Raw genomic sequence first — 10902 nt, forward strand, 5'->3', positions numbered from 1 at the left:
GCCTAGGAGAAGTGGACCATCTGTTATTCCAGGAACTGTTTTTCGACTTTTGGACAGTGGTGTTATAATCTCCTACCATTTAGTTCTACAAATGGCAGCAAACATTGCTTTGGGGTCTAGCTTAGCTTGGTTATGTCCCTTTGAGATCCTTTGTGGGGGGAGCTCCTGGGGGCAGGGACTGTCTATTGTCTCCTTTTATATCCCCAGTTCTTAGCAATGTGCCTGGCACACAGGTGCTTCACCAGTGTTTATTGGCTGACTGACTAGAGGAATTCTGGAGGAAATATCCATTGGCCAGGAGAACAGTGGAGTCATCATTTTGCTGCAGATTCTCCACATGGATTCTCTTTCTTTATTCCAATCTGTTAAACTTAGAAAAATGCTCAGTCTCATTTCTTTCTGGCTGACGATCTGTGAATACATGCTAATTGGCTTATGTGTCTAATAAACTTTTAACTAATCCTAATACCTGAGGAGGTTGGCCCGAAATCAACACGTTCCCAGCCCGGTAAAACCGGTTGGTCGTTGAAGTTTTCAGAGACCGGCCTCGTCCTTGGCTAATCGCCATGTGATCCGTTCACCGCCTTGCTCTCGAATTCTTTTTTCAAGCCGCTGATGCCAATTAGCTCTTGTCAGATCGGCCGCCTTTCCAGGGCTTCCTCTCAGGATTTGAAGGGGAGTGAAATTGTTCCCTTCGACTTTTTCAGCTTTCTTTGCATATTAACATGGTGCTCACTGGCTGGATGAGTGAGCTCCCCAGACCTCAGGCACAGGCAGGAATGGGCACCTTGTTTTTTCTCCTTGCCTCTAAAGGTCTGCACAAGTCATTTCATGACTCCAATGCTTGTTGGCTGCTTTCAAAAAACAACAACAATATTGATGGCCTTCTTTTTCTAAAGACCCTCCTAAGCGTTAGAGTCACTGTGTTATAATGGCAAGAGTCCTGGCTTAGACACTTACTAACTGTGTGACCCTTGGCAACTCAAGCTCTCTGAGCTTCAGTTTCCTCATCTGTAAAATGGGCATAATACCTAGCACCAACCTCCCAAGGTGGCGGTGAGGATCAAATGCTGGGTGATATAAGGGGTAGAAAGCTGGCCCTGGAGTTGGGAAGACCTGAGTTCAAATTCAGCCTCAGCCGTGTATTAACTGTGTGACCTTGGGTAAGTCACTTAACCTCTGTCTGCCTCGGTTTCCTCATCTGTAAAATGGGGATAGTAATAGTACTTACCTCCCAGGGTGCTGTGAGGATCAAATGAGATAATATTTATGAAGCACTTATATGCTTGTCACACAGTAGGCACTGCATGAATAGTAGCTTTATATGTATATGAAAATAGCTACATATGCATGTGTTTATATGTGTGCATGTATATGTGTATATATACACACACATGCATATACATACATACGTGCACATGTAGATATTGCCTTGCAGGTTATAAATCACGATACAATGTCAACCACTATTATTTAGCAAATAATGTAATGAGCACACATTAGTACACATTAGCATGCATTAGCATGCATTTCCACAGCAAAGAATATCTCATCCCTTCATCTACAGGACACCACACTGATGAAATGACAAAGAACCAGGAAGTCCATGCCCACAACGACCGTACCCATGAGAGGGAAGGAATGGCCACCACCACCAGAGAAGAGAGAGTCAGGAGACATCACACTGGCTAATTAAATGATCAAGCTTGGTCACAAGGAAGAGAAGAGAAAATGGACCAATCTGCTTCCTTTGCAGAAGTGGGGTCCGCGAATGGGGAAAGTTGTATACACTTTTACACTGCATTGATGTGCTCCTAGTTGAACTGTTTTAATATTTCTCAATCCCTCTCATTTTTGATTCTGCATTACCAGGGATGGCTCCCTCTGCAGACTGCAGGGGGTGTGGGTGTGTGGGGGACATAATTGGAAATGAAGGGGATGTAAAAACAAGATCTCAAAACCAAGAATAGAGAGTCGGTCAGGAAGGCCTCCTGGGGTCTAGACTTGGCTTTTTCACCAACTTGCTGAGTCCCTTTGACAGATTCCCTGACACACCAGACCTCAGTTTCCTCATCTGTACCATATAAGCATTGGGCAGCCTTGGCAAGCAGTAGGTTACCCTACCTGAAGGCTGAGCAGGCCTGGCTCTGGTAGAGGAGATTTTCATTCAGGGATGGACTGTTCAAATGGAAGATCCTGGAGCTCCCTTGCAGCTACAATGTTCTGTGATTCTATAACTACTACTACTATTAGTAGCAGCCACACACATAGCTAACATTTGTATAGCACTTTAAGGTTTGCAAAGAACTGTATACTCTTTGTCTCATTTTTGTCTTCACAACAACCCTGTGAAGTAGGTGTTATTGCTGTGTCTGTTTTACAGATGATGAAACCGAGGCTGAAAGAGGTTGTGACTTGCCAGGGTCACATAGCTAGTGTCTGTAGCTAAATTTGAACTCAAGTCTCCCTGACTACAGGTTGAGTGCTGGGTCCATTGGGCCACCTGGCTGCCTCTCTTAGAACCTTTCCCACTCTGACTAGTCAATGGGTACCAACCAGTATGGCCACATTCCTGTGTGCTGGGAAAAGGGACATATCTGAGATATTTGTGACCATAGAGAGTTTCCTCTGAGACTCTAAAATCAGAGGTCCTGGGATATCCATGCAGCCCAGGTTCTAGGGAAGCCTGGAATTTCCTTGGAATTAATAGGGGCTCATCTGAGCAGCTAGAAAGTATGTACTGCATCATCCCACACATTTGAGTCATCCTGAAGCATTGCCTCTGTGGGCTCGCAGGCCATGTTGGCCCTGGAATGCTTTCTTTCTGAGTCCAGTCCAGTCCAGAAGCATTTATTACATGGCGGACAGTGGGGTAGGCAGTTGGCTGTTGTCCTTCAAGCTCAGAGAGGACCAAAATGACATCACTATGTCGGGGTCAGGGTCCCTGTGTCCACCTGTGGGTGACCAGAACGATATAAGCTCAGAATGTGCTGCCTCAGGTTGGGCGCAAATAGTCCAGGTGAATGCTTGGACTGGGGTTGGGTCTTTTGAGCTATTGCAATTCTGCTTTGCTCATAGAGCACAGTGCCTTCTTCGATTCAAGCATATCATGCTGGGTGGTCCTGTGCCGGTGTCTGCCATGGATCATAATTCCAGAGTTCTTCAGACAGACCCTGAGAGTGTCCTTGTGTCACTTCTTCTGACCTCACATGAGCACCTGCCTCATGTGAGTTCTTCATAAAATAATCTTTTAGGCATGCATTAAGTTTGGCATCTGAACAATGTGGCCAGATCATTCAGAGCTACATTATCTGTAGTAGAGTTTAAAGGCCTGGCAGTTTAGTTCAAGAAAGGACCTCAATGTCTGGTACCTTATCCTGCCAGGTGATCTTCAGAATCTTCCTAAGGACAATTCAAATGGAAGCCATTCGGTTCCCTGGCATGGCACTGGTAGACTGTCCAGATTTCATAGGCATACAATGAGGTCAGTACAATGACTCTGTAGATCTTCAGTATGGTGGTCAGTCTAATACCTCTTCTCTTCCTCACTAGCCTTTGGAGCCTCCCAAACACTGAGTGAGCTTTGGCAATGTGTGCATCAACCTTATCATCTATGTATAGTTCCTTGGAAAATACACTGCCAAGGTAAGTGAACTTATCTACAGCATTCAAAATTTTCCCTTTTGCTGTAACCAATGGTTTCATGTGTGGGTGGTGGACCGCTTGGTGGAGAACCTCTGTTTTCTTGGTGTTGTCAGGCCAAAACTAGCACAAGCAGCAGAGACTCGATCTGTGCTCTGTTGCATCTTAGCCTCAGAGACTGCATTGAGTGTGAGATCATCTGTGAACAAAAAAACACTCACCAACTCTCCTTCCCCTTTAGTCTTGGCGTGTAGCCTTGGATACAAAGAAAGCTCACATGCTTGATCTTGACTCAGGAGCTTACGTTGTTCAAATCATCAATTCTCCTCTGACTTTTAGACTTACCATAGATACCACCGTCTCTTTGAGGCTTTCTGAAACCCCTTGACCTGATGGCATTCTCTTCCAAGATATTCTGTCTGCACCTCACCTTTGTCCATATCCTAATCTGTTACAGTTTAGAAGTATTTTGGATCTATCCAACCCACCTGCCCTTCTCTGATCTGGAGGACAGAGACTGTTGCTTTTTTTTTTCCTTTTCTACATCAGAGTCCTCTGTGTGACAAACAGATGTTTGTAGAATAGGTGAATTGAATTTAGAGTTGGTTTGAGGAAGCCTGGAAGGCAGAATCCATGGAGTGGAAAAAACCCATTTCTCATGGATTGTTTGTTTTCCTCCTGCTTCTCTGAATGTTCTTTATTCTATTCCCAGTTGCTTCACTTTGTGGAAGAGCTTTCACTTTGCAAAAAATATTTGTGGCTTCACGTTTGTTGTGTAAGGTAGACTTGGTGTTTTCATTGTTTACATTTGGGTAAAATATTTCTCAGATCATTCCACCAAAAGCTGTGGTTGAGGCACAGTGTTAATGTGTAAGACTGCCTGGAAACCGAGTCATTTAGTGTTGCTTATGGGAAGAAAAAGTCCTGAAAACTGACAGCATTTTTATGAAAAAATGTGCAGGTGGGAGTTAGGGACCTGCACACTGGGAAATTAACAATAATGTTATTGCTTTCCCAAGCGGGAGAGAGTGTGTGATAAATATGCCATTGTGTGGTCTAACTGGGAGTCAGGAGACCCAGCTCTGGCGCTAACCACTCTGTGATTCTGGCCTAGAATCACAGCTTTACAGCTTTGAGCCTCAGCTTCCTCAGCCATAATGATGTCTGGTCCTGGGAATGCAAAGAAAGGCAAAAACCATCCCTGCCCTCAAGAAACTCACAATCTACCGTTCTCTTTTTAATAGTCTGTGGTTGTATTTGTATACCTGTCACCTGAGGAGCTGGGTGGCACAGGAGGAATGGCATGGGGCAGTGGAGAGACCTCTGGATCAGGAAGCAGCAAGAACTGAGTTCAAATTTAACCTCAGACAATTATTACTTGTGAGACCCTGGGCAAGTCGCTCAACTGTTTGCCTCAGTTTCTTCAAGTGTAACATGGAGATAAAAATAGCGTTTTTCTCTCAGGTTTGCTGAGAGAATTGACTATGTGTAAATTGCTCAGCGTAGTGCCTGGCACATAGTAGGTGTCTAATAAATGCGGACGCAGCATTCTGTGCAGCAATATTTTACGTGCATAAGGTGTGCAAAGGATGAAGCTACTTAGCACAACATGAAAGCAAACCAGAATCAACAAGTGATGAAAGGATCAGATCCTATTCAGATTATTCATAGTTGGGCTCCCTATTAACTGCAGTCACTAGGCTCCTGCTCCTTCTTAGAAGATTCCCTCATCTGTAAAAGGGGGATAGTAACGGCGCCCACCCCCCCAGATTGTGAGGCTCAAACGAGATGATATTTGCAAAGTTGTATAAAGATGTTCATGCTTACCGTTCTTGCCATCAGTCTAAGGGCTATCACCCATGTGGATTTCCCCATCAGAACCAGTTTGTGAGCCCTGATCCTCCCGAGAAACCCTGTGTCCCCTGCCTTCTCTGAATTTCACTGTACCCTCGTCCCCTGCCCTTGATGTCTGTAAAGGAGGGAGCTCTCCACAGACCTGCTCGCAACCTGGACACAGGGCGTTGGTCTTTGCACAGAGCAACAAAGCCAATCAGACATGGAGAGGCCACAAGATGTCGTGATTGAGAGCTGGGGGAAGGGGACATTCCTTGAGGGTTTCTTTGCCTCCCAGCACAGTGCCTGCCACATGGTAGACCCTTCACCCAATGCCTGTTGACTTCACTCATCCTAGGTTCAAGTCCTGAGACTGGGTAACCTGGGCAGGTCCCACCATCTCTCAGTGCTCTGGGCATGTCCCCAAGTATCTAAGCTGTCTAGAAGGTGCCAGTCTGCAGTGGTGGAGGGACTTTCCTCAACAGGAGCTCCTTGCACCATTGAAATCACAACAAACCAACACAAAAACCAATCTCCTTTCTGGCTTTTTGCTCACAGATTCTCCTAACTCTAGGCATCTCTCAGACATCATATAAGCTGAACTCAAGAATTCTAAGGAAGAATAATTTGGCTTGTTTATAAGTGGGCAAAGGATTATAGGAACCCTGGCCAGACTCCACACGGGGTTTGATTCATGCTTCCAGCCAGCTCAGTCTTAGTGGGTGCCTAATAAATGCTTATTCCTTCCCCTTCCCTCCCTAGCCCTTCAGATGGGGTGAGGAGGGGCCCTCTGGACTCCTCTGACAGCCTGTGCTTTTCCATCTCTGTTACTGGCAGGGATCTCCTCTAGCCTCTCACCATGGTCGGTTCATTGCTTTAAGAAGACAAGGAGTGGACTCAGCAGTGGCCTCAGTTTGCAGGCGAAGTGAAGGATTTGTCTGGGATGACAGCCGAGGTCCTCTCCTGCTCCGAAGCTCAAAGTTTCTGAATTAAATAGAAACTGGGCAGGGGGAGGGGAGAGGGGACTCTCACAAGGTTCACCTGCTTTGTCCAAGCAAAATCGAAGATGGTAGTAACCTAAACCTCATTTTCAGTTGTATACTTAACTTTGTCTTGAAAATGCTTAAATGTGGAGGGGGTGGGGATGGGCTGGGAATAGCCCTTGGTAGTTCTGATGAAATGAGAAAATAATGTTCTCCATGCTACTGGTTTACATGTGGCCAAGATCAACGTTCCCGGGGACTTTTGCTGGGTAAGTAGCTGATTCCTCTCATGCTGTATTATGCTTTAGCCAAAAAGCAAATGTCCCAATGTTTCTGAAAGCCTATACTCGAGAGGGCAGCCTCCAAGTCCTGTAGGTGAGGCCACATTGGAGGCAGGTAGAGCCCAGGGGTCCACTGCCTTGATGGGGTACAGGCTGGTCTAGAGCAAAGCTTCCTGCTCTTTCCCCTCCGTCCAGCAGAGCAGCGGCCACACAGCAAGTGTGTTTAGGAGGCCTGTCAGCTTTCTGCTGCCACAGGCCATTTTTAAAATCAAATAAGGCTTCTCTAGGGAAGCAGACCCATGCAAACAATGAGCTCTGCTCTGTCCTTCTCTGCTGCCTTCAATGAATATTTATAAACTGTAGCAAGTCCTGTGTCTTTGGCAAATTTATAGCAATACTGCTCACTCCACATAAAAACAAGCCTTGTTGGTTTTGTATTATGAATTTAATGTTCATACACTGGAGTGGGGACCAAATGACTCAGGCTATGCCTGGCATGGCCAGCAGATCCAGAAGAAAGGAAGGAAGAAGTCCTGAAGTCATTGGCTTCCTGGCATGAGAGGACTGTCCCGAGCTCTGTCCAATTCACTTGGACCATTCAACCAGGCCTTGACTGGTGCAGTGGCCAAATAGCACGTGTTTGATATCAGCACAGAATAACCCCTGGAGGGAGAGCTGGGCCTCTTCAATACTTGCTCCACTTTATTGCCAGATAATTGTATCATTGTCTCATCAGCATTCAGAGCCACTGGTGCCAGATGATGAAGAGAAGAGAAATCATACTTGCCAAGTAAATGAGATGAGAAGCAGGGAGCCTGAGAGAAGAGGCAGGCTCACTTCAGGAAAGGAGGGCTCAGGCTTCCCTACAAAGGGCACAGGCACCTCCTGCTTTCAGTGCCTGCCCCCTGTTTCATGCATAGCACTAGAGGCAGAGTCACATGCATGGGACAAACCCTCTGCCAGCAGAATGCAGGCTCTTTGAGGGTAGGCATGGTTACCTTTGTAGCCTCAGTACCAAGCACACAATAGGTACACAGTCAACAATTCTTGAGCTGAGTTGGCTTATATTGGGTTGAGTTGTATGGGTTTAGATTCAAGCAAAAAATCTTTGTTCCCTTATAAAAATCATCCTTATCTATCCCAAGCACAGAAAAAACCCATCTTATCTATGCTTTATAATGGGTTGTTTAATTTTTCCGTCAATTACATTGTCTCATGAGACCATCTTATCTTTTCAAACAGATTGTACGCTTGTTGAAAGCAGAGACTGTATTGCATACTTCCTTGTGTTCTCAATAGCACCTAGACTAGCTATAGCCTGACCTAGACTTGGCCTTAAATCCTACTTCTGACTCTGTGTATGTAACTCTGGCAAGTCATTCAACTTATCTGTGCCTCATCTTCTTCATCTGTAATTCACAAATAATCATAGACCTTGTTCACAGGGCTGTTGTGAGAACCACATCAAATATTGCCTGTATCTCTCTCTCTCTCACTCTCACTCTCAATACATACACACATACACACACATATATACATATACATATATATACATATATATGTGTGTGTGTGTGTGCGCGTGTGTGTGTGTGTGTGTGTGTATATATATATATATATATATATGCTATAACTAGGGTGGGGTGACTAGAGATTTGTTCCAGGATGGTGATATGAAAGGCATACATCATAGGTTATTCTGCTATCCCTGCCTCCCATGGGAGACCCTATCCCAGGTTACCCCCTCTCATATCCCATGGCTCTGACCTCTCTTTCTCAAGATCAGCCTTCCTAGCATGGCTTGCCCTCTGTCTCTCTGCCTCTCTCAGGCCAGGGCATCAAACTACATCAGCTGACATGCTGGGTGGTAGGGGTGGAACCCAGGCTCCCTGGAAGATGCACAGATGTGCACTTCAAGTAGATGATCTCTGCCCACCCCACCAACTGAGTCTGGTATTAGTGCAGTGATTCCATTTAGGTCTGTGCTTCTGGCTGAAGGAAGAAAGGAAAATAGTGGGTGAGCCTAATAGTGCTATGAGATATGAGGCCTTCTCTCACCCCCCTCCAGGGGGCGATGGGGGACCTACCAATCAGACATAGCTCTTGCCCTCCAAGGGCTCACACAGGGCAAGCAGGCTTATCTCCAGTTGCCCAGTTAGAGGTACCTCTTGTCTAGCCACGTTCCAAATATTAGCCCTGATGCGGAGAGCATTTTATTGATGCACATTCATCTTTATGACATTCAAGATGGCAGCACTCCAAAGGGATTCTGCCTCCCCATTTTCCCCTTGGTCACCAGCCCTGTTTTTCTATTCCAATGTTGTGTCTTTTTTCCCTACACAATTCTCTGCTATTTTTTCTTGCTAGTACTGAGCCCTTTTCTCGATGACCCATCCTATTCCTTTCAACAAATATATTCACAGGGAAAGTGGATTCTTGATGGAGAGATTATAGGGACATCAGGGAGCCTTCATGCCCCACCCACCACCTTGTAGATGAGGGAACCAAGGGTCAGAGAAGTGAAGGGGCTTCCCCATGGATGGACAGCTCCAAAAGGGCCCATGCTAATTTCAACTGAGTCTCCCAACTCCAGCAGAGTGATTGTTCTTCTACATTGTAGAAGACTTTTCTGGTGAAACATCAGCCTTTTTCTTTTTTATTACTATCATTATTAGCATGCTGAAGCCATCTCAGCTGTATTTCATCTTCTAGGCTTCAAACAGCACATGACTTAAAAATATGTCTCTTTGGGGGAAAATTATAATCTGCCAGAGAATGTAGACAATTATAATTTTTTTTTCCATGTTATGACCTATAAACACTGGCAATCATTGGCTTTGAATTCCAGGCTATAATGGAATTGTTTCCCGTCCCTCTTCACAACCAGTCAATAAGGGTTTACAGAGGGCAGGCCTTGCTTGAGCAATTCAAGCCTGTAGATGACTCTGTCTGCCTGGCCTCACAGTTGGCAGGTTTTTCAAAAACAGATTTTCGTGGAATATGACTGAACATCAAAGTCATTATTATTCTTTTTTCATTCTATTTGTCCCCCTTCCTCCTTTCCTGGCCCATGTTCAGGGTTTACTTGTCATCTGTATTGATTGTATTGAATCATTGACTCACTCTCTGTGGTCACGTCTAATTCGACAAGTATTAATTAAGCACCTACTGTTTACAAGGGACAGCACTAGGCACTGTATATAATGGCAAAAATGAGACAACTTCTGCCCTTGAGAATCTTCTAATCCATGGGGGGAAATGACATACTTGTGTGCACAACACACATGTATGCACATCCATGCATATGAATAAAAAAGCTGCTGAAGAGACTTTGGCTGGAAGAGGGTAGAGGTATATGGGGGTGGGAAGACTAGCAGTTCTGGAGTCAGGAAAGACTTCCTGCAGAAGGTGGAGAATAAGGTGAGTTTGGAAGGAAACAGAGGATTCTTGGGGCAGAAGCGAGGAAGGAGGGCATTCCTGGCATCAGGGAGCGCTGCGGCAAGGTGTGGTGATGGGAAATGGAGGCCTACGAGGCATGAGGAACAGGAAGAAGGCAGAAGCAGGCTGGTGCTTGGCAGAGGACATTCAGATGATTTGAGATACAATTGGAACAGAAGGAAAATCAGGATTGATTGTGGGGTTTATTTAGCTGTTTTCTATTTGTGGGGAAATCAGTATTCTCAGGGTTGTGCTTAGACCCCAAGTCTAAACAAAAGTCTCATTGGCTAGACTTTCTATAAAAATAGACAGAGGATGAGGTGATCTCATGTGCTGTGGGATAGAGCTTGGAGTGGCCTCCCCTGGTGCAGTAACCTTCCATTAAACTGGGCACGAGGCCCTGACCTCATTCCCTGTGTTTCAAAGGGCATTTTTAGGTTGTTTAAGCCAGGGACAACATAATCCTCATCGCTATCACAGGGACATTGCCATATACCTCCACGCATAGACTGGGATGATGGCTATAAAGCCCTTTGCAGTTTTGAAATGTTGTAAAATGGCGATTATTTGTTACATTAAATATAGGAAAGCCCCAATAGATGCTTGGTTCTCAGGCCCTCAGATCCTGTGGTTCTAGCCCAGGGCCTCATGCATCCCTGGGCATCTTGACTAACAGGCTTCAGGACAGGCTGGCTGCTAGGAACTCTGGGAAAGGACATTGGACTTCC

General features: G+C 45.4%; 1 long non-coding RNA gene across 1 annotated transcript; it reads left to right on the forward strand.

The window, feature by feature from the left end:
- The first annotated feature begins 3498 nt into the window (after positions 1 to 3498).
- Positions 3499 to 9858, forward strand: LOC144456208 (uncharacterized). Its single transcript, XR_013485121.1, has 2 exons — positions 3499 to 3645; positions 6313 to 9858. It is a non-coding gene; the product is annotated as an uncharacterized LOC144456208 (long non-coding RNA).
- Positions 9859 to 10902: the final 1044 nt, after the last annotated feature.

Source organism: Phascolarctos cinereus, unplaced genomic scaffold, assembly GCF_003287225.1.
Source record: "Phascolarctos cinereus isolate Bilbo 61053 unplaced genomic scaffold, phaCin_HiC Scaffold_1;HRSCAF=81, whole genome shotgun sequence".
Lineage (NCBI taxonomy): Eukaryota > Metazoa > Chordata > Mammalia > Diprotodontia > Phascolarctidae > Phascolarctos > Phascolarctos cinereus.